Source organism: Lepisma saccharinum, chromosome 15 (genome assembly GCF_977018435.1).
Source record: "Lepisma saccharinum chromosome 15, izLepSacc3.1, whole genome shotgun sequence".
In the NCBI taxonomy this organism is placed as follows: domain Eukaryota; kingdom Metazoa; phylum Arthropoda; class Insecta; order Zygentoma; family Lepismatidae; genus Lepisma; species Lepisma saccharinum.
The window spans coordinates 69,333,381-69,359,229 of NC_139243.1; positions in this window are offsets into that span (position 1 = coordinate 69,333,381).

The window sequence follows — 25,849 nt, forward strand, 5'->3', positions numbered from 1 at the left end:
GCCATTTTTGTTTCGTGCCATCTGACATTTTTGGCCTTTGCAGACAGTTCTGGTAACTTAGACAAATGATCCAGGGTAGAAAACTAAAGGGCATATTAAGAGTAATTAATTCTTGCACACTGCCTATTCTTACATTTCTTAAATACAATTCAAACTGTTATATTTGAAGGTATTACACCCACGTGAGTTTAGTGGAAACTTTGTACACTACCAAACTAGATTTGTACCGTGAGTAAAGTTGGGCCAATAGATAATAACCAAAACTAAAGATGAATAACAAGACAATGAGACTATATGATCCCCCCCATTTTTGTGTGAAGATATATATAGAATTGTGTTTATTAGTGAATGTGACATATTTGTTTCACCTTGTATTTTTGTCTTTATAAAGAAATGTAGAAATTCAACTACATCAGGTGATGTTAGTTGTACAAATCTTCGGTCAAAATATTGTTTACCAGGTACAGGCTTCAATTTTAATACTACGTAACTATTGTGACTTTTATTAGTCATACTGTAATTTCAATACAAAAATTGTGGATATTCCTTTTTCAGGAAGGGCACTTAAGACCACATTCCCATTGAAATGACAAGTGGCATACACATGTCAATTTAACCTGTATGGATGCATATATGGGTAAAAATTACAAACTGATTTTTAAATATTTGTTTATAATATCTAATTAGTGTCTGAGGTCACCCTCCTCAGTACCGGTGAACCCTTTTGAATGTAGTGACCTTGATTCGACTGTTGTTAGTTCATTAGTTCCACTTTCAGTGCCGTGGTAAATTTCACCCAACTTGTGCTCATTTGTTTCACTTTGCTATTTCAACATATATTTTTCCTGGTTTTTATAAATTGTCTGATTCAATGCAGACATTCAAAACAGGCCCGTAGCCAGGCAGGGGTCAGCCACCTTAACATTAGACAAAACTTTTTGTGTAATTTGTTTGCATTGAAGAGTGAAAATGTAGACAGCAGATATTATTTTGCTCACAACTTTGATGAAGAAAATTCACAGAACATGAACAAGAGCTAATATTTGTTCATCTTATACAGGGTGACTGGTAATTAGATGTATTCCCTGAAAAGGGTTAGAGACAATTTCCAATAAATTTGACCATATGATACCCCGTCCGAAAATTAGTAGTTTTCGAGATAATCGCATTTCAATTGTTTTTTAAAAAAATGACAATTTTCCACATAAAAAGATGAATGGAGAAAAAACTGCTCATTGTATGGAACTTATTTCAGCGTTTTCTGATACCTAACATATAAGTGGTTTGTTGAAAAAAAAGGTTTTCCCAAATAACAGTCACATGTAAGTAACGGGTGGGTCTAAACTTACAAGTGATGATAAAAAAATGCACTCTTAGTTTACTCGGCAACGTATTAATAACAAAAATGGTATGACACGAAGCGTACAAATTACTTAAATTATTTCCTTGTGACATCTGCTATCCAACAAGGTACAAATGTTGCTAACATTCATATTTGTGTACAAGAAATTCATTCATCTTCATGTGAATGGAATCAATGAACGATACAATTAAAGAACATTATACGTCTTGCTCAAACTGGGCACCTCCGTTACAAATGCAGGCATGCAGGTTTTTACGGACATTTGGTCTCTTAACTCGTGATGTGATGGTGCCCTTGATGTGTTGACCAGCTGTTAAGATCCTCTCCCTGAGCTCTTCTTGCAAGTTTACCGGTGTCTTGTCATGTGGCTCAAAATGTAAAAGTCGCAAGGCGTCAATTCGGGGGATCGAGCCGGCCATGGAATCGGGTCGCCTCGGCCAATCCATTTCTTTGGGTAATTTTCATCCAGCCACTGTCGCACACCCAGGCAGAAGTATGGATGGGTGTCATCAACAATCATTTGATTGAGACATTTTTCGTGCCCCAAATCTTAAATGGCATCACTTATGAACATTTTTTGAGGAACGGGATGGCAATGTTGTTGGAGGATGTGCCTCTAGCTACAAGACGTGACATGATTTATCAGCATGATGACTGCCCAGCTCGATCCCCCGATCGATTTGACGCCTTGCGACTTTTACATTTTGAGCCACATGACAAGACACCGGTAAACTTGCAAGAAGAGCTCAGGGAGAGGATCTTAACAGCTGGTCAACACATCAAGGGCACCATCACATCACGAGTTAAGAGACCAAATGTCCGTAAAAACCTGCGTGCCTGCATTTGTAACGGAGGTGCCCACTTTGAGCAAGTCGTATAATGTTCTTTAATTGTATTGTTCATTGATTCCATTCACATGAAGATGAACAAAGTATTATTTCTTGTACACAAATATGAATGTTAGCAACATTTGTACCTTGTTGGATAGCAGATGACACAAGGAAGTAATTTAAGTAATTTGTACGCTTCGTGTCATACCATTTTTGTTATTAATACGTTGCCAAGTAAACTAAGAGTGCATTTTTTTAACATCACTTGTAAGTTTAGACCCACCCGTTACTTACATGTGATTGTTATTTGGGAAAACCTTTTTTTTCAACAAACCACTTATTTGTTAGCTATCAGAAAACGCTGAAATAAGTTCCATACAATGAGCAGTTTTTTCTCCATTCATCTTTTTATGTGGAAAATTGTCATTTTTTAAGAAACAATTGAAATTCGATTATCTCGAAAACTACTAATTTTCGGACGGGGTATCATATGGTCAAATTTATTGCAAATTGTCTCTACTTTAACCCCTTTCAGGGAATACATCTAATTACCAGTCACCCTGTATATAAGAAGATGTCTTAAGTAGTGGCAAGTACAGTGTTTCTATAAATTAGTTATACAAAAGTAACCGTTAATTGTGAAGAAAGTGTATTTGTAATGGAAATGGTTGATACATCAATGAATACAGCATATCTTCCAAGTTTTCTCTACTCGTGTTCAATATGTCATCCTTTCATCTCACAGCAAATGTCCCAGCGGTATTCGATTTCATGCACCTGTTCATGAGAAGAGAAACAAATGCCTCGAATGGCAACGCCTGAAACTAACAACTGGAAACAAATGACATGCGACAATAAAATTGAAGACATGCTGTATTCATAGCTGTATAAACACTTTTTCACAATTAATGCTTACTTTTGTATAACTAATTTATAGAAACCCTGTATTTAGAAGATTCTGTTCTCTAGACTCTAGAAAGTTCTTTCACAAGGGAGCTTCTTTATCTGTATCATTGTTGCCCCTGTTGCAACCTCCTGTTTATACAGAAATCCATGACTTCGATGCCATCATGCATATTCCATCTGCATCAAAGGTCAACAGCTCCCAAGTCTTTGGTACGATGTTTCATTGCTTGCGCAAATGGAATGTACTGTAGACACTATGATTGAATATTGTGCATTTGTACTTGTGTGATATAAATATCTGTATCATCAAAAGTAGCATGGAGTGTGCAGTAAGGGATGATTTCAGTAGCAGTGAAGACTTAAAAAATCGATGTTTTAAGAGAGAGAAAAATTTAGTATATATTTCAAAATTTTATATAACTTAATAACCCCCTCCTGCCAACACACTGTAATTTACCTTCATTTAATACGGTTAAACTTTGGAAAATTGGACTTGGTTTACAAAGTCCCCGCTGGAGATGAATTCTAGCTATGGACCTGATTCAATATTATTAAAATTAGATTAATCGATAAAGGTTTTGCTATTTACATGCTTTAAAACAATTAAAATTTTGACTTAAGTAATTTTTCTTCAGAGTATTTTTTTCCTAGCATATATCCTTGTGTCCTATTGGATAGTGCACATCCTGTCGGGTAAAGGAAAGTTAACTGTTGAATTCAGGCATATTCAACATGTTATCCCACTAAGGTAATAGAGCTTGTTAGTTTATTAGTTCATCACGAAGCAATGTGCTTGTCAGTTCCATAGGAAAGTGGCCTTATCCTCTCTTGAATCGGTTAATTAGTAACAAGTTCTTAATTCTTGTTCATGGGAATTGTGAAATAGTGTGTTCAAATTGCGATAACTTGCTTTTCGTTCTTTCGAAGCAACTGCATGAACACAGCATATTGTGATTTATTCCTAAGTATCTGTTGTTCATGGAAAATGTAAAATAGTGTGTTCAAACTGCAATATATATATATATTCTTGAAGTCAACACAAACATAAGATGTGATTAATTCCTCATTATGTATTGTACGTTGCAAATATTTTAATAAACTGTATCAAAATGATATTTAGCCGTTCATATTATTACTATATAACTTTCACCCATTTTATTTACGTACTGTTTAGCCTTTCTAATTTTTCCATTTTGTGTGTGGGTGTGTGCGCGCGTGCAAGCATGCGTGTGCGCACATGTATTGACAGATTTTATTCATGACGACTGTCAACCAAACAGCAGTTTTGCTCATAATAGAACTTCATATGGTATTTCAGTTTCATAAAGGTAACATGATTAAGCTTTGTTTCCATGTTAGAAAAATACTGAAGCTTTAGAGCTTGGGATTTGCTGGGGAAAACACTTTAACACCATTAAATCTAACCTGCCTAACCTATCTACATGTTTATTTCTGCTATTAGATGCATACACAAGTTAGCTAGGCATGTCAGGTTTAGTGCTGTTAGCATGTATCTTCAAGTTGCTATAGTTGTCGCTAGCTGCTTGTATCTTGACATTTAAGTAAAGAATGCTTTACATGAAACGTTTCAATCTTTATAAAGGTTTTCCTTCAGACCAAGAACCTCACAAAAAAAAAAAAAGTATTTAGGGTTCAACGTTGTGTGTGAAGTATTTTTTTATGGAAATAGTTTCATAAAGACATTTAAAGTGTCAGTTTATAATTACACTGCAGGTTATACAGGTGATATAGTGTGCAAGTACAAAACAAAACGGTATCAGTTCGTTACGTCGGAGACACTTTAAAATCTGATATTTTGTGTTTTGTATGGTTCGTACTTACCAATTGTGTATTGCGGAACATATTTGAAGGTGCCATTAAGGTTTTCACATGATTAGAAAAAAAAATTACACTAAAATATGCCATTTCTCTAAGTGTTACGGAATGCATGTCATGGTGCGAACCCCAAAAACCATTTCAGATGGTATAACCATCCACGAATAGCCCCACGGACTATTCACAGAAGGTTAGGTTAGGCAAACATAGTTAAAAAACGGCGTGGTTATTTTTTCGCTGAAATTGAAGCAACTGGAATTGATTTCCGTCTGAAATAGATTGAAAGATGAAAGAAAATAACTCAAAGAACTTCGACAACGCTACAGAAACAGATTTCAGTAAGTAGTTTCTCCTGTAAATTTGAAGAAAAGTGTCTCTGATATAATGAACTGTTACCAACAAAACTAAAGACCTAAATTAAACAATTCCTTTAAAAATGAGCAAGTTTTAATAAAATTATTTATAAAAGTGTGCCTGGTATTATGTATATACTCTATATTGTATTATCTTTGCAGCCCACTATACAATTACTGTGAATGTATTTTTGTTTGCATGGAGAAATTGCATTGTGCGTGAAAATTGCTATCTTTCTCCAATTAAGAGAAACTCTAGAACCAATATATACGAGAATAGCAGAATTATTAGTTGCAAATAGGAAACAACTATGTTTCAAAATTATTGCATTATAAAGTACAGGTTTTCTTATAAAAATTTTGAATCCATATTATTTTTATAAAATTGTTTTGTCGCTTACTCTATTAAGGAGGTGCAAGGAGAAAAACAGAATATTCTATATATTGGTTGTGAAGTTTTTTCTAATTGAAAATGTTCGAATTTCTTGCAAGGGGTAATTTCTCCATACTATAACAAAAATACGTCATTTACAGTAATGCTACAATCTACTGTAAGGATAATACAAAGTTAGCAACACTAGCGATCTACCTAAATCGAAAATTTACAAAGTTGGCAACACTAGCGAGCTACCTAAATCTAGAGAATTTGTAAAGTGGATGGCTACACTGCCAGCAGCAACTGCAAGTAGTTCCGTTGGTACAACCAGTTGGCGCCACTTGCAGACAAGATTTAGTTCAACTGTTTAACACGGCTCTTTCCAATCTTTCCCTTAGGGGATATATGATCTGTGCCATGTTGTGTGTGAGGCAAACGGAAAGGTAGGAGGAAGAAGTAGTCGTAAGGTGAAAAATTGCTCTTACTTTCATCAAACCAACGTCAATACACGTTCAGGAATGTTCCGCGAAGCAGATACGTAAGTTTGAATGTCAAAAATTTGGCAAAAGAGAAGCCGGATGCGCAATTATGTAGGAAGGTGTACTCGCGATATTGTGTCTCAGGCAAGGGAAAACACCTACCAGAAAGACGTTCTGGTAATGTGAAAAATTGCAATTAATGGTAACATTATCGTATGGGTGAAACGGATTCCTTCAAATTTACAGGAGAAAGTACTTACGGAAATCATTTTCTTGAGCGTTTTGGAAGTTCCTGAATGTAGATTTGATCCATTTTAATGTGAATGCGTGTTGTTTTCTGCGAAAATCTCTGTCCGACAAGCTGTTTCTGCTCCCGCCATTTGCTCTTTGCATGAGAGTGCAATGTTCCGTGTGTTAAGACGATGCAACCCCGTAGCCAGTGTTTCAGCCTCGCCGTGTTTTCACTAGAACCACCTGTCGAGTTCGGAACAAGCCGTTTTTCCCCGAATGGGTGTCACTTATCGCACAACATTGTAGCAACATTGTGTTCCGACGTCACAGGAGAGAGCTGTTTTTACAATTTTTCTTTGAATTTATGCTAATGGAACCTAACCTAACAGGCCTAACCTAACCACGTAGGCATTCCTCGTCTGACGGCAATATTCAAGGTTCCAAGATTGTTGTGCGTAAAGGAAGAGAATTAACGAATTACGAAAGAAAGATGGTTCCGACCCGAATGGGTGTCACTTATCACACAACACTCTAGCAACATTGTGTTCTGACGTCACAGGAGAGACCTTTTTCATGTTAGGCAATACAAAGGTAACGCGTCTCTTAGCGAGAATATTATTTTTTCTTTGTATTTATGCTAATGGAACCTAACCTAACAGGCCTAACCTAACCACGTAGGCATTCCTCGTCTGACGTCAATATTCAAGGTTGCAAGAGTGTTGTGCGTAAAGGAAGAGAATTAACGAATTGCGAAAGAAAGATGGTTCCGAATTGCTGTGTATGGACAATGAACGTGGTAAATCGCAAGGTTATTTTACAAGTTCTACACGTAAATGCGACGTATTAGCATAATTTCAAATAGGGGCACGAAAGTAGATATTTTCCGGTGAACGAGGTTGCACCACTGCATAAATCGACAAAACACACTCAGAACGCCCCCTAAACCAGTATGCTATCACGGCCATAATGTGTTAGAGATTCGAAACAACAAGTAACAGTAAGTACTCGTAAATAGAGAAAATAAACATTATCTTAGTTAGAAATGCATTATTTCGCCTTAAGAAATGTTCCGCAACACGTTAGCAATGTAAAGAAGTCCGAAATATATGATTCGTAGGTGTTTCACCCATACGATAATAGTACCCAATTAATTTCATCAAAACAACGTTAATACACCTTCAGGAATATTCCGCGAAGCAGATACGTAAGTATCAATGTCAAAAATTGACGAAACCAAAAAAATAGAGGTGTCCGAAGGATAGTAAATTTTTACCAAAAAACGTACACTAGAGTCTTACCTAACAGACGTAAATCGCAATCGAACCATCAAAAAATTGCATTCGTAGCATGATCAAATCGCAATAAAACAAAAGGAACTTGAGCGCCTTTGGTTTTAGGCTCCGCTCTCTTCCAGCTAGAATTCAATGCTAATTTCACCCCTCTAAAGATCACACACAGATGAAAAGTTCTGCATAAACCCCTGGCACTGATACGCAGTGGAATTACATTACACCTAAAGTATACACCACTGAAGGTACTAACGTCTATGGTACTATCTTTCTTACACGGGAACGAAGTAAACAGCCTGACACAACTCCATGTGTTCGATGTAAACAAGCAGAGGGGGCCACTCCGCGACTTCCACGTTATTGGCTAGAGCTTGTGACGTCACCAAGCGGACACGAGCGGAAGAAAGCTATGCGTAGAATGTAGCAGATGGCCCATGAAACGCTGTGTTTTCATGCATCTTTTGATATTATACACCAAAGCTGTTAATTTAATTTGACAACAAGAGATTAAATACGCGATAGAAGAATACACTTATTTCGAAACAATGCATAGTTTATTTTTCATACATTATATGCGTGATATCTTGTCCCTGTAGGCTGTAGTCCACTGCCGGCTTTTCTTTCCAGCTAACATATTGCATTTATTTTAAATGTCTAATTCTAAGGAAAGTTCTTGTCCGGGCATATTCTGATATGACTTTTTACTGAGTATCCTGGAATTTCCCTTTAATATTTTTACGCTACTTTTCAGATTCTCCAGTTGATCGCCACGATGAGGATAAATTTGTTTTTGTTATGTAGTGTCTTCTTCCACTTTTGGCTAATCGCGACGAACAGGATGAGTGATGTTTAGTTTAAATTGATGAAGGGACACTCGCAACAGGCACGTATCCAAGGGGGAGCTTAGGGGGCTCGAGCCCTCCCGAAAGTTTGCGGTTTACAATAGATAAAATGAGGTTTTTGGTTTCTTGTGGTGAGAAATAAAATAATGTGACGATAATTTAAGGAGAGAAATAATTATCGAGTCAAGCACGTATCCAAGGTGGAAATCAGGGGGCTCCAGCACCCCCTTCAGGAAATTACGCTACATAAAATTAGGTTCATGGCTTCTTGAATAATGTGATGATAATTTGAGAGAAATAATTGTCGAGGCAAGACACAGAATGTTCTATAACCCTGTTATTGTTAATAGCGCGCACCCAAGGTGGGATCAGGGGGCTGGAGTCCCCCTTATTTTTTCAGTTTACACTACATAAAATTAGTTTTTTTTTAATTTGATTTATTTTATTTTACTTCGTGTTTTGTTCCTCTTAGCTAATTTACGAAGATGGGAATGAGTGATGAAATGATGAAAATGATAAATGGACATTCACATACAACCATGGCTGAGCGGGATTCGAACCCGGGACCCTTGGCGTCGCAGCGCGATGTGCTAACCACTTTTATTTTTTATTTTTTATTTCCTTTACTATTTACATTTGATTTCCAAACTTTTCATGATTACTATACAGGTTTTACAAACTAGGATATATTACATTTAGAAAATTCGCATAGACATTTTTCTTTTTGTTTGCCGACATATTTTGAAATGTGTGCCTTAAATAATGCACAAATTGTTCATGAAAGTCTAGTTGCTGATAAGTAGAGGCAAACCAAGCATATTGCCCCAGTAACCACAATACACTATTCTGTTTCTTTTTAGGGAAATAACTAAAATTGGGAAACAGAAGATGATCAATTGTAATATTCTTCTCATTGGTACGACAGTTGACACTTACGAGTTTCGCAACATATTTCCATGACATAGCGGTTATTAAGCATTCGCTGAGCTTATGCACTAAACTATCAGGCACGTTACATGTTAAACATAATGATGAATCTGCCATGTGCAGATCATAGAGTTTCACTCGAGTCAGCAGTATTTGATGCACTATAACGAACCACGCCGATCGTATTCTTGTTGGAAGATGCCTCGCGTGTATATTTTTCCACACCACAGGCCAACGAACTTCCGGGTGTCTTGCAACTATCTTAACAGCCTGTTGAGACGCTACACGCATTCTTCTGTACATGTGCAACACCACTGGAACAGGCAGGATAGGAGTTTGTAACAAGCCATAGCAGATCTCTACTAAGGTATCACGGAGGTACCTAAGGTTGTGGGGGAGGTTATTCACGTTTATGGGGGAATCCAACTGTATATGGGCCAAGCAGTCTCGAAGTACATGACTTGTAAGGCTATCAGGTCTCTGAATCATCGTCTCTATGTCCGCTTGAATGCGGAGCGCCTGGCTCTTGTGGTGCACGTGTGCAAGATTCAAGCCTCCTCCTGTATTAGGTAAACACAAGGTCTCGTGATTAACACGTAACAACTGCCCATTCCAAACAAACCAGTTCACTGCACTTTTCAGCTTGGTTACATCAAGCATTCGCATCGGAAGTATTTTGGCTATAAACCACACTTTCGAAAGAGCATACACATTAACAAATGTGACTCGTGATTGCAAGCTAATGTTTCGAAACTTATTAATTTGTAGCACTGCTTTTACACTCCCAATCACTCGATCATAATTTACTTGTATCATTCCTTGCAAAGAAGGCGTAAATACTACACCAAGTATTTTTACAATGTTTACAACAGGGAAGTGTTGAACTAGTGTGTGTGGTAGGGAATTATTTAAAAACATCAAACAGGATTTCTTTACATTTATGTGAAGGCCTGAATACACCCCAAATTCCGTCGTTAGTTTATGAACCGTGTCCACATCATCAGGTGACTGAACTAAAATGCTGACATCATCCGCATAAGCTAAAACTTTTAGCGACTTTGACAGAATAGTTATTCCTTGTAACCGTGCTTCCAAAGAGGCAAGCAGGGGACTTAGGGAAATACAAAAAGCCAACATGGATAAGGGATCACCCTGTCGGACACCTGTAACAATGCTAAGCGATTTTGTCAGAAAACCATTAATCTGTATTTTCGATTCAGCATTGTTATATAGCCCTTGCAGTGCTGAGAGAAAATTCCCCCGTATGCCCCTTTTGTGGAAAACATGAAACATATAATTATGGTTCAGCGAATCAAACGCACGTTCGAAGTCCAAAGCTAAAATAGCTTGATCCTTTAAATTTTTCTTATTATGATTACTGGTAACCACTTCACGCAGCGTTTGCAACACTGCATAAATGTTTTTATTTTCACCATATACATATTGCATGTCCCCCACCAAGTTGATTGAGTGCGGCATTAAACGTGCAAGCATACATCGTGTGAAAATTTTATAGTCGTTGCACAGGAGTGTAATGGGGCGATAATGAGTGATCTCTGTCGGCTTTGCACATTTCGGTACTAATACTATAATACCTGTCTTGGAAGTCTTGCCCATTTTATGTTGCTGAAAGGCCGCGTTAACCCACTCAGTCAAAGTCGGCCCCACTAGCATCCAAAATGTTTGAAAGAAGCATGTAGGAAGCCCATCCACACCAGGGGCGGAGAAAGGCTTTGCCGCTTTCACCGCTTTATATACTTCTTCGAATGTGAAATCCGCATCAAGCTTAGTCCTATCATCATCGGAAAGTACTTCCGTAACTGCATCCACAACAGAATCATAATTTGAATTGGCAGGTTGGTGATGCGAAAACATCCTAACATAATGCTCATATATTGTACGTTGTATGTCCTTAGGTGCTATGATTTTATTACCCGCTCCATCTGCGAGTTCAGTAATGAGTTTCCGTTGTGCATTTTGTCGTTCTTGTATCACGTGACTAATCGACACCGCTTCTTCAGGGTCAAACTGAGGCAGTCTACTTCGAATTTTTGCACCCATACGTTTGTGGGCGGTCATATTTAAGAGTATTGCTTGTATACGTTTAATTTCCGTATGAACCTGTCGTCCTGCCGATGCTTCTTCTATTAATTCACGCAACACACGATAATAAAAGTGATATTTATTATTCCAGTCACGAGACCTCTCTTTACAGAATGATATACAGAAACGTTTAACTTCCGGTTTTAGGATCTCATCCCACCAACGAAGGATGTCAGTACGTCGAAGGCGATGCGTCTCCCAAAATCTCCATTGCTCAGTAAATGCTCGTTTAAATTCTTCATCAGACAGAATGGACGTATTCAGTTTCCAATACCCATATCCCCTAGGCACTAAGGGAAGATCAATGTTAATTGCCATTACCACCGCCAGGTGGTCCGAAAAACATGTAGGGGTGAGAGAAATCGAAGTAACTTTCTGACGCAGTGCCGGGGTAACATAGAACCGGTCTAGCCGGGACGCACAATTGTCTCTAATATAAGTATACCCCTGCTTATCAAAATATTTCTCTGTCCAAACGTCCACCAATTTAAAACCAGACACCAATTTTTGGAGGGAATTAGATGTTGCATAACCAGGGCGTTGATCTTGTGGAAGCAAGACGCAATTGAAGTCGCCGCCACAAATGATATGTTCCTTTGCACCTTGCAGTTCAGCCGCCACATCTGTCGCGAAAAAATTGTTCCTCTGTGATCTCTGATTTGTACCTGATGGGGCATATATATTGCATATCCAAACATTTGCCACTTTCGCACATATAATTCTCCCATTAGGGTGACACACAACGTTAGTGATGGGCACTGTGTTTTTCACGAGAAGCGCAGTCCCCGTTGCTTGACAATTTGCATTATTATATACTACTATAGATGGGGGCAGTTCAAAATTTGTCACTTGAACTTCCTGGAGGAATGCTATATCGAGAGACGACTGGATAAAAAAGTCACCCAGCGCCTCTTGTTTATTCCTGTTTTGTAGTTTGTTAATGTTAATCGTACCTATTCTGAGTGTTGTAAATATATCTATTGTAATCGTCCTACATATTATCAGGGACGCTGTATCCCCCTTATTGCCAAAGCTCTCCTTGTAACCATTATACCCGACATTTACACCACAATACAATAAGACCAATAGATGAAAAAAGTTCCACATCAAGGAAATGGAACAGAGTGGTACAAATCGTTGATCTTCTTTACAAAAAAGAGGAAACTTATATATACAAAAAGATCACTCTATCATACCTATCAGTCCCCTATCAAAAGCCCTTCTTTTAACCCCAATCATTACACTCTTACAAAAATTACTTAACCTTATCAACATTACTACTCTGTCCACGAAATCAGTTTGGGGAAAATTTTACTATTAACACTGTTACCTTTAGGTACATTGCCTAATTTTTTTTCCAACTAACCTGTTTATAATCATGATTAGTGTTGTCAGTATCCACTCCACTCTCTCGAAGAAATATTATAGAATGTACACCTGCAGTATTTTTCTTCTTTTTTTTTCTATGACGCACACGACAAATAACTTTGGATACTACACTAGGGGTGGTCACTCTTTCCTTTCTTCTGTTAGTGCAGATACCCATGGATGTTGACTCAGGACTCCCCAGATACCTGTGGATGTTGAGGCAGAGCTCCCCCGGGTTTTTTCTTCTTGCTTATTGGCGGGACGAATCGTGGTCTGGATCGCTTCTGTCTTGAAGAGCGTCGTTGTCTTTTATCCGTGTTAATTGCCGGAAAGTCATCCTCTGTTTTCGATTCATCCCCGGATCCACCTTCTGTGCCGGTTTCTACTTTCTGGAATTCTATCTTCTTGTCTGCTTCATTTCCGAGTTGTGAGGGAATTCCTGAGGTGTGTTGTACCTTGTCAGGTCCGTCTAGTGTTGTTAAGAGGTTGGAGTTGGAGCTGGAAAGTTGGCTACTCTCTTCATTTTCACCTACACTTTCACCTTGTTGTTCGTTGTATATTTTGTTTTTGTCCGTGCTCTTCTTTTGGCTTGGGTCGTTTGGTGTTACCTGTGTTTGAAGCTCTGGTTCCGTAGCGGGTGTCTCTGTTGCTTCATTCGTGAAATGGGGGTTGGATCTATGGCAATTGACCTCTTCGCTTGATGTTGTATTCGAGTTTTGGGGTCTTGTCAGTACTGGAAGTACTGTAGGTTGGGATACCATAGGGGTCGTTCCAGTGGTCAAATTAACAGGGACTCGTCCAGTTCTATTAACGCGGGGTCGTCGCGAGGGGCATTCTGAGAAGTTATGTCCCTCCAAATCACACCCACTGCACGTACGTACTTGACCAGAATAAGTTACCCAGTACCTGTCTCCTTGTATGGTAATGTACGAAGGGATTGCTTTCCGCAGGGCCATTTTAAACACAATGCGCCCCGTTCGTGTTCTATAAATATGTTCTTCTGAATACTTCTCTTCCTTTACGTTCAGCACTTCACCGTATTCACTAATTACATTACGAATCGCATCGTGGCTTAATTTGTCTGGCACTACATGCACACTTACAAAAACACTCTGCTGGTCTGCCCATTCCACATCTATTTTATGCCGTCCGTCTGCATCATAATAGGGCACTTCGGCTCCATAATCATTTAATAATCGCTCACCCACAACTTTCGTTACAAATTTCACAAATACACAGTTTCGATAGTAATCAATTTCAAAACTTTGAACTTGGTTCGATGTCACACCGTACGTGTTATGAAACCACTTATGTAAATCCAGCGAAGTAGGTCTAGATTTTACACTACGAAAAATAAATTTCAACGTATTTTGTCTCTGTACCGGCATGTTTGTCTTCCTTCTAGTCTTTCTCAATTAGCATGTATGTACTACAAAACAGAGCTTGCTTAATTCAACTCAAGAGTATTTTGCCTTACCTGCCACACGGAAAACAGCGAACGCGAAAACACGATCTGCACGCGGCCGCGTGTGCAGCTAGACTCCCACTCAGCCACAGGATCCGACAAAATTAGGTTTTTGTTTTCTTGAATAGTGTGCCGATAATATATAAGGAGAGAAATACTTACCAAGGCAACACGGAGAATGTTCTATAAGCTTGTTTTTGATAATATTGCATTAAAACTTTTCTTGCGCTTTCGGTGTTGTCGCAACACTATGCAAAGACTTGTCAGCATTTGGAAGCTGCAAACGCCACACGTAGGACGATTCATTGTATTATAATTTGATCTCTTATCCACCTGAGTTGAGGATCTAAATTTTTGGATTTAATTTGTAACGATATTTACTACTGCGAGGAATTAAAAAAAAACTTACGGCTAATTTCGTCACTGGCTTCCTATTCTGTAATAGTTACATTTGTTTGTAAGAACATAATACATTAATTTACTTTGTATAAATATTACATTATCCATCGCTTTTCCTAATTAAATCTCATACCATATCCAACACAAACATAAAATGTGTTTTACTAATAACACAGCTAGGTTTGGTTTGAGTTGGTTTCTTAAGTCTACTTTATGAACAGTAAGGCTAATGGTTCGGATCCCACTTTAAACTGTAGGTCCAGTTCCAATTAGCCTTAGTGTGCATAAAGTGGACTTAAAACACCAAATCAATCAATTACAATATCCAGTAGGTACAGTCCCTACTAGCCTATTTATGTTAAACTTTATATTCTTTGGCAACCTGGAAAGGTCATTATCGAAATATTGCTATTTGATGTTGCTCGAAGTTTTTTTTTCTTTTTTTTGTTCGTTGCAGTTTCAAGATACTATCCCTTTTCTGTTACTTATAGCTTTTGGGGGAGGGGGGCAAGTGCCTCTGTTTACCCTACCATAATATGTGTCAATGCGACACTATATTAAAAATTTGCCCCCTCTAGGATTGACTTCGGCCCCTGCCCCCCCCCCCAAAGAATTCCTGGCTACGGGCCTGATTGAATAGCTTCTTTGGTCATTATTTACATAAAGCAATACTTAGAAACTGAGTTCCGATTGTGTAGCAAACCGAGCAAGAAAATTTTACGAAATGTATTTTTATTTGTATAAAATTTGAAATAGAAGGAGACAATTTCTCCTCTGTGCCCCCTGCAGGTGCCTTTGGCCATCAATGTTTGCCACCCCCTAGAATTGACTTCCGTCGAAGGTTGGGGGACAATGCCCCTGCCCTCCCCTGTGGTTGCACCACTGAGTAAGTCCGAAATTTGGAGGAACAAATTGAATCAATCCTGCTACAGCAACTTTTTGGGAAGCGATGATCACTTTATTCCAGGCGATTTTCTACTATTATTATTGCATATGGCAAGAGCACAAACAGGTTGATTTGTTCTCATTTTACTGGCATTCAAGAAAAAGTGTGTATAAGTAAATAATCGACCCATTTATCTCAAGCTTCCGTATACGATAACGAAGTAAGTTCCATTCTGTCCTCTTAATGACGTCATAGCGCGCACAGAATCATGGGAGAAAATCTCGGAACCTCGGGAATGGCATACCTTATAAAGGTACCTTGGTAAACAAGAAAGATGAAGAAACAAAACACTAACCAAAGCGCCAATATGGCTGCAGTGTTGCAGATCAAAATTAGAAACGTCCTTCTCATGTTCTTCCTCTTTTGGCCCACAACGCCTTTGCAAGTTTATATTGGATGTAGGAACGTGATAATTTCAAATTCAAGTGGTGTTTTCTGAGAGGGCATCATTATTACGGGGTAATATGCCTTGTTTACCCACCTGTTAAAAATACATTGTGCCCCCTCGCTGGAAAAAATCTTTGGACATCCCCTAGCCCCTCCAGTGCGTACGCCTAGCCCCCCCCCGCCTCCGAGAACATTGTTCATCCGCTGCTATCATATCATATCATTAGATCATGGGATTTAGTAGCAGATCTTCTGCAGGGCGATTCACGAAAATGTCTACAAAATCGACTCCAAAACGAAGTAGTAGTTTTTAGTAGTAAAAGATGTAGTAAAGTGCGATTCACGAAACGTCTTCTAAGAATCGACTATAGACGGTGTTAAAAATGTAAACATAAACATTGGTAAGGTCTATCCCGGTCGCGAAATTTCTCTTTCCACTACAGCGCCTTGAATAACGTAGTGTGGAAAACGACCCAAGAAACAGGTTCCCCGAGACGATGGCAGTGCGACCGACTCAGGGCTGTTTCAGTCTTATGGGAGATTGGTTGACCGTAGTTAGTATTCTGTGTTTCTACTGTTCCTCGCGAACCGGCTGAAGTCAAATTCATGTCCATATTCACAAACCTTTTCTTCTACTAAATTTTATTGCCAGAATGTGAGTAGAATACGTGTAATATTTACAAATAGTACCAGCAATGTACGTATTCTACAACTCTTTCATTTACAAAACATTTAGTTTCTAATTTGGATAAGTAGCTTCATCCGGCCAGAGTTGCCAGGTCTACTGATTTCGCAGGAGATTTCCTGATTTTCAGCACCATCTACTGATCTCCTGACAAGTTTCAGGAAAATGTGGAAATCTCCTGATTTTTTCTTCCATAAATATTTATAATGAACAATTATTTTAAAGAAATTGAAAGTTGATTTACAATTTACATATTCAGCTGATGGAATGCAAAGACCCATGAATATTCCGCAGAGAGCGAGAGAGAGAGAGAGAGAGAGAGAGAGAGAGAGAGAGAGAGGTGGGGGAGGAGTGTCATAACAGGTTTGATGACACTGGGAAAAACGCGCGGCTTCTTGAGCCCTTTGTGCATTGGGAAATATGATCTGTGATTGGGAACTCCAAGGCGGGTGTCCTAACTTTCCCCATCTGGTGAGGTTTTGTCAAAGGGGAGGCAACTGGAAACTGGTTACAACTAAATACCAATGTTGCCACCCACACATACGAACAAGTATTCAGTTTTATGGTAATGTTTATTGCAAATGCTAGATACAAGTTCAGGTTTTTAACTCTGATAAAATAGGGAGTCCACATTATGAATGCAACCAAAGGTTATGGTTACAAAAGCTCTTAGTAAACTGTCGATTGATTGTTTTGGTTTATTTTACTTCGCATTTCTGCCACTTTTGGCTAATCGTGAAGACTAGGATGAGTGATGATATGATGAAATTGATGAAGGGACAACCATGCCCAGGCCGAAATTTGATCCCGAGACGGGATCCCTGATCTCATAGCGCTGTGCTAACCACTCGGCCACGGAGGTCGGCTTAGTAAACTGCTGTTGCAGACTTATATTTTTCTACCATAGTTATACGTCGCAGTTTTATTTTTTCTTAATCATCTCTTAACTTAGAAATCATAGTTCATGCTGTTATAGCATTGTTTTTTAAGCTATTTCTGAATGTAACTACTACTACAATTGGTCTTATGTCCCTTTCTACTCAATCAATACTGTTGCGGTAGAAATTCTCTTTCCCGATTTTATACAAGGTAATCCTCGAATGCAAAAAGCTGACTTAATTAACATTTACATTGTCTGGAGTGACTGGGAAAAAAGTTGAAGAAAAAACCTGCGACATGACATGTCTGATACTGAGTCCCGAGTTCGAATCCCAGACTGGGCTAGGTTCCTCTTTGTGAGTGTCCCTTCGTCAATTTCACATCTTTACGATTAGACAAATATGGCAGATGCGAAGTAAAATAAATCAAATCAATCAATCAATCTATCTAATACTGGTTGGTTACCTTCCGTGATTGAAAGAAAAGTTTTAATTCAAGGATATTTCGGGGGTTAAGGCATTATAGCCCTTCTCCATTACCATTAATGCTAGTATGCTTTGGATGCGTTGTTAAAAAAGTTTGGGTCTTCTTACATCCTGTAACTTTGGCTATTTTTAAATAAAAGCAATCTAAGGTGTTATCAGGTAGAGCATTTATAAAATATATCCTCGAATGCATAGTAGCTGAAGCTCTAGATTTAGTTAACACAAAAATCACGAAACGTTTCCATAAACTTTTAAACGCCAAGTACATAAATCCACACACAGTCACAACAATTTATTTTACAACATCTGTGAGAGATGAACAGAAAATCGAGGTCGGATTTTCTTCAGTAATGTCACTGCTTTTTGCAATGTGTAGGGCCAGTGCCGGCGATTAGGAGAGGCAATCCTTGCACCCCCTCAGTTTTGGCACCCGATCATCTCCACTGGTTTCGGGAAACTGTACCTTTACCATAGGTGAATTAAGGGGGTGGGGTTATCGTACCCTTGAAGTGCAAATTCATAATAAAATTTGTATTAACATAACAGTAATAAATTTATCTTTTGACTTCCAAAAATTAATAATGAACGTTCAATAATGATAGCGGAAAGCTTTCCCCACTCTACCCCCCCCCCCTGAACGTTGATAATCCGCTATTATTAGTTCTTCTGATTTTTAAGCAGATATCCTGATTTTTCAGGGGACGATCTCCCGATTTTTAAAAATCTGACCTGGCAACGCTGCATCCGGCCGACCAGTCTGCTTAAATTTTGAAATTGTGCCGTTTGATTCTTGTCATTAGAATATTATTTTGGGGATGCGGTAAGTGTTGCCTAATGTAGTTAATGAAATCGTAATTTAACATTGTATGAAATCACTGCGTAATACGTATCAAAGCTTTTTTTCAAAAGTGGTAAAGTTGTATCGCCAAACGCGAACCAAATTCCGTTTATTTCATACATCAGTTACAGGCTTGCATTCAGTATCGAAATCGAACTTTCTGATTGTAATTGTGTATCATTTGTTCGGTAAGAATTTTTTAAAAAAAACTCAGGAATTTTAATGAAATGATAATAATATTATATACTGTTCTGTAAGGGCCAAGTTCCATGTGTATAACTTAATCTGTGATGTTATGCTTCTACAATAACATATTTTTTTTATTCCTCTCGTATTTGCTTGCTTGAGTGGTTTAGGTGGACCAGGTTTGGTTCTCTTACTTTTATAATTATATACACGCGCGGGAATAATCAGATAATTAAACCTAATGATCCTAACCTACTTATGTTATGATTCCGGTAATTATTTTGCTAGTGAAAATAGCCCTAGATGCTATAGCTCGACCACAAGGAAAAAAACCTTCCATCCAAAGCGTTCGCACAATTTCCCTGCCGTTATCAGTGTTCGGGGCAGTGTTGCCAGGTCAGATTTGAAAAATTCGGGAGATTGTTCCTTGGGAAACCAGAAGATCTGCTACAAAATCCGATGATCTAATAGTAGCGGATGAACAATGTTCTTGGGGGCGGAGGGGCGGCATAGTCGTGCGCACTGGGGGGGGGCAAGGGGAGTGGCGCGCATTGTTTACGGTGTAAACGTCACAGATACTTTTGTAACAATGGTGCTAAACCCAGCACCCTGTGTTTGGCGAAAATATTCCGAAGATCTCCATTTCAGGAGTGGATATGTTTCAAACAAAAGAAAGTAAACCGCCCGAAGGAACCGACCAACATCTTTCATCTCTTCTGCATTTTCCGGTTAGAGGGTGCGTAGAAAACACCCTCAAATTTGCCCTTTCTCAGCACCGACACAAGGGGTTTGTGATGCCTCTATTATCGCGAGGAATTTTTATGACAGGAAATGGTAAAAAGTTGTGTTCACAGATGAAGTTAACGTGCCGCCTTTCGTTGTCGGCGATTTTCCACAATCTTTCAAGTCGAATGCTAACAATAACAAATCAATTTGCCTTCTGCTGGTGTTTGGTGTACAGCTATCGATAGGGGTGGGCACGCGTCCTGCACCATAATGAGAAAATGCATTACGTATGTGAAATATATTTGGTGAATTAGACAGCATGTCTTCCTCAATAATTCAAGATAGCAACGCTTATGCTAGGGTGCCACCCATCCTCCCCATCTGCTAGAAATACACCCACAAACACATACATGTATAACATAATTTGCCCACGCTACGAAGTCAGTGTTTCTAGCTCGTAAGGCAAGGACGTTTCACTGTGTTTGTGTCACATCATCCATTTTATCAGTTTTTCATTCATCCATATTGTCGTACTTACCCGTAGAGGCACAAAAGCAACGTAAAATAACTAAAATTAAAATAGATTTTCGGGTGGGATAAAATACAACCATCTAAAAATAGTAATGTAGTAATAGTAATAAAATAATGTCCTAGCACAATTGAGTAGCGTTTGACATAATTTCACAGTTCAAACAGCACTTTTCACGGCTGAGTGGAGTTCCACTCCACATCTGCCCTCCATGTTCAAGTAAGATGAGCAGGAAACGTGTTTTTAAGCTGGCCGTTGGAGGTTCCATAGCAATAGTTTATTAAGGAATTCTCCCGAGAAATCAATAGGCCTGGCAACGCTGACGTGAGCCAGTGCGAATGTTGCTTTCCCGCACTGCCGGCGCAATGTGCTTCTGCGCAGGTTTTTTTGCTTGTGGTTCCACTATATTCTCACCACCTGGTGAAAATAGTCGCAGCCTTTTTTTATTTGTATGTAGCTAATGCTTAAGGATCATTTGAGGTAAATGCAACTTTGTATGGAAAGCAGCATATTTTCAGTTACTATTTTCACCAAGTGGTCAACCTCGTTTTTGTGCTATTTTCACCTAAATTCATGATTACTCACAATGTGGGAATTATTTTATAAAACATTCACGTTCTCTTGTAAGATTTTGTTTTGCATTGCTTGTTAGGTTCTGTGTCTCAAAAAATAATAATTTATACCATGTGATATCACTGCTCTCTCTAAAAAGTGGTAATAATAATCAATAATCAGCATTTTTAATTTGTGTTAAGCTCTATGGTTAGTTGAGTGATTTAACTTGCAAAAATTGACAATGTGTGAAATATAATAGCATCTGTACTTAATAATAAAGGTACCAGTTTCATAGATCGGAGACACGTTAAAATCAGATATTTTGTGTTTTACATGGTTCGTACTTACCAATTGTATATTGCGGAACATAGTTCAAGGTGCCATTATGCTTTTTACATGAAAACAAACACTTTTTCTACTGAAAAGATGCATTTATCTAAGTGCGACCGAATGCACGTAACAGTGCGATATCGCTTCTTTTGTTTTCGAATATCAGTGTTTTCCAACCTTCTGCACCGAAATACTTACTATCGTGTTTGTCACGTGTGCAAATTGTACATTATGCACGAGTAGCTGACTGATAGCCCCACGAACCATTCCAATAAGGTTAGGTTTGGTTAGGTTAGGCAAGCATAGTTTAAAAAAGGGGGGGGGGTTGTAAACACTGACATGATTTCTCGGTCAAATAGATAACAAATTGATAGAAAATACCTCGACTAACGTTGGAAACCTTAGAGAAACTCATTTCCATAGGTAGTTTCTTCTGTAAAAATGAAGAAATGTGTCTCCGATGTATGAAACTGTTACCATAATAAAAAAAGCTGGTGAATATAACTTGTTCTGCTAGTCTGAACACCTCATGAATGTAGTTGCACATTTTTTTTTAGAATAATTACTGAAAATCATGGTTCCCATTGTGTGATGTTTTTTTTAGAAGCTATACAAGAGAATGAAAAAATGAAAAGGTGCTTTCACTACTGCAAACAACTGTGGGAATAACTTTGTAGTTCGGAGAAACCTTTCTGTGTGATCATTTCCACAATTTATCTATTTTAAGATGAACATTTTTGTGTTCAGTAACATGTATGTATCATGATACACACAGTACAGTAGTTACTGATCTAACAGATTAATCAAGTCCAGTGAGATGTATGAAAGTAAGTAGCCTCTGCTGCACACTGTTTATGCTGTACTTCATTAAATACTAGCTGCTCATGTTATAAAAAAAAACTGTGCAATAACTACAGAAAGGAGGTATGGAGTAACAAGGTCCAATATGAATTTTTCATTTTTGTAATGGTGCTCATATGTCGTTAGGATAAAGCAGCCAAAGTTGATAATGAAGTCATGCATTTCTTAAAGTGAGTACATTAAGTACATTATTTTTGTTTGCCATAGCTTCGGTCGACTTTATTCTTGCAAAGTGTACTCTCATTTATGTGGTGAGCACTCTAGCATGTTGGCTACTGAAATGTTAGTGTCACCAGGGAAACTATGTTACCCATTGGGCAGTTCCCAGTACATTTTTTAAATAGTATTTGAACATGAAAATGCAAGAAAATTAATCCCACTCTACAGCACTGTAGAGCATTTATTTAATTTCTAGGAATTATCCACCTGTGTGAGTGTTTTATGCACACATCAAGATAGAAGAGATACAAATGCAAAGTCCGGTATGGGACTTGGACGTGGGAAGTGTAATAAATATGGCACTTCTCTGTTTAAGTCTTGTATCAGCTGGCACAAAGTTCATCGTGGAGGGAAATAAATCAACATTTCTTCATTTCATGTTCAGCTATTTAGTAAATGATGAGTATGTGGTTTTTAAACAAGCTGTTTTATGTAAGAGATATTGTAGATATTATTTTATATATATGTAGATATTATTTTTGTAAATATTGATATAGGTATGACTTGAGATGACCGGACCCCTCTCCGATTTTCTTCATATTTGACATAGTCACTAATTGAGGCCTCCTAATCACGAATCTGAAGTTAAAATTTGTCGGAAACGTCTAGAAATTGCAAACCATTGACGCTAGCCTCACGAACCATTGGCGCTAGCTCCACGAACCATTGGCACGTGGTTAGGTTAGTTTCGGTTAGTTTAGGCAAACATAGTTAAAATTTCATCTCGTGGTAGTATCAGGATCTAGAAATTGCAAATAATTGCGAACCATTGGAATGAGGTTAGGTTAGGCAAACATAGTTAAAATTTGGTGTCGTGGTAGTATCAGGAATATATATATTTGCTTGTGAAACAAAAAAAATCGTGAAAATTACTGTTTCCATTCCGAAAACTAACGCCTTATTTTAGCTTATTTTGCAATTTCTAGACGTTTCCGACAAATTTTAACTTCAGATTCGTGATTAGGAGGCCTCAATTAGTGAGTATTCCAAATATGAAGAAAATCTGAGAGATGTCCGGTCATCTCAAGTCGTTCCCAATACAATCCTGTATAGCCGAAGGATCAATCAGGAAAAAAGTATTTGTGCAAATATGGATTAGCATGACATAAATCGTTCTGAATTCTTGTATACTTATTTCATTCCATTTTCCCACCCAAGAAAAAAAAGTCAGCTATTTTAAGATGGTCATTTTCGTATGATGGATGTTTTTAAAAATGCCTTTAGAGGAAATTATATACAGGGTTCCCACACACCTGGAAAACCTGGAAATCTCAGGGAATTTGAAAAAAATACAAATCTCAGGGAAAATTTTGTAATTGATTAATGGTTCCCAATGAAGCAAAACTGAGGGATTATAATATGCTCCTGTCTGTGGATAATCCAAGCTGTTGTAGCATTTCTCTTTCAGCAAGGAACTCATATCTATTTGTTTGTCTGTTTCTTGTTTTTAAATGTGATTCCAGGGCTGGTGACCAAGTGTATACCCTCATAAATTTTGCACTTTTTAAAATTTAATTAACCGATTTCGATCTTTTACATGACGTAAAATATATTTCAAAATGTGGAAAACGCATAATAAAGATAACCTGATGTCTAAAGTTAACCAATGTTCATCTGATTTCCCTTATTATGGAGTAGTTTTAAGTTTTTATTCCTTCTTTTTTTACAAAATAGTAAAAAAATTGAGTGTCCTGTTTAGGGAAATATTTATTTTCTGCCATCTTTTGTGTACAATATTGTTGATTGTGTATTTACTGCATTTAGAACAGAATTTTAAATATTTACTTACTAGTGCCATATATGAATTATGTTTTGTTCATAAATACTTGTTCATATTTTAAGTTTTTGATCATGTTCAACTATTGTTATAGTCATGACATGTGAATTTTTACAAGCCTCAAAAGCTCACATATGTGTAAAATGGAATTACTTGTAGGACCAGCAGATCTACATTAATATCATGTTGTGAAATAGTTTTCTCAACAGATATGCCAGAATGATATATTTGACAATGTTCCAAACCCCTAAACCTATGTTCCCATTTCTTCATGACTCCCTAGAAAGTGTTGTTAGAGATGTAATGGGGAGATTCATAAAAAGTGACATCTTGAACAATGCAAAAAATAGTTTTAAATTAATGCAAATTGATGTCAGGAATTCTGACAACTTGATTCCTTTGACAAAGATTGATATTGGAATTGGTGCCGAAGCTGCTTTGGAAGCTAAAGAGGTGAATGAAAAGGAGAAGCTTACGTTTTTTACTAGCTGCAGAATTTAACCAATAACAGGAGAAGATTGTGGAACGTAGTCCCCTTAAGTTCAGGTTGTTGAGAGCTGCTAGTTGTTTAGTTCCGAAGCAAATGACTCAGTTTCCAAAGCGATGTGCTCAGCGCATGGAAGACCTGATACAGGAACTTCTCAGGAGAAAGAGAATGAAGGCTGTAACTGGTGATAAAGTAATTTGCCAGTTTAAAGGAATTGAAAGAGAAGTTTTGTAACTTTTCAATAAAAATTGATGACTTCTCTGAGTTATGGAGCACTGTTAAGTTGGTTGTGATTTTATCACATGACAATGCATATGTGGAAAGTGGGTTTTCTGTAAATAAGCAGGTTTTAATAGAAAACTTGAAAGAAGAGTCTGTTGTGGCTATTCGGCAAGTTTATGATGCAGTGAAAGTGGTAGGAGGAGTGTCAAATGTAGAAGCAAGCAAAGATATGATCCAGAGTGTTACAGGTGCACATATTAGATACGAAGAAGCATTACAGAAGTTAAGAAAGAAATGTGATCACAAAGAAAACAAAAGGAACGAAATGAAACGTAAAGCAAGTGAGATCTGTGCTTTACAAGCCAAACAACAAAAGATTCAAGAAGAAGCAAAGGCTATTGCAGAACCATTAAAAAAGCTTGAAGTTTCTGAGAAGTAATGTTTCTTAATTTGCAGTATCCAACATTAAGTACATTTCTTGTTTTATGTTTCAGTTTCAGTAACTTATTATTCCTTTTTAAATTGGTACTAAGAATTGTCACTTCATTTTGATATGTTTTAAAAATTCCAATAATTTCTTTGTCTTAACTAGTATTGTACGCATTACAGATTAATCGATATTGTATCCATTTATAAACATCTATGAAAAGTGTGAAAATATTTCAATGTTCTATATCAGATATGTTAGAAATTGTTTCAGAGTTTTTTAAAGTTCTAGAAAACTGGTCGTCTTTGTTCTTAATTACATGCAAAGAAGTGTAATTTTATGGAGAGGAAATGGAGGAGGCCATTGTAAAATTATGGTAGTCATTTACTGTGCATTCAATACTCTGGAAAAAATATGAGGATTCTGGAAAACTCAGGGAAAATGGATTTGGAGTTTGCGTGGGAACCCTGTATATATTTCCGCTTAAAGTAAGAGTGCAATTTCAGGAAGTTTTGGTAATAGAACGTTTTCCATATAATTTTC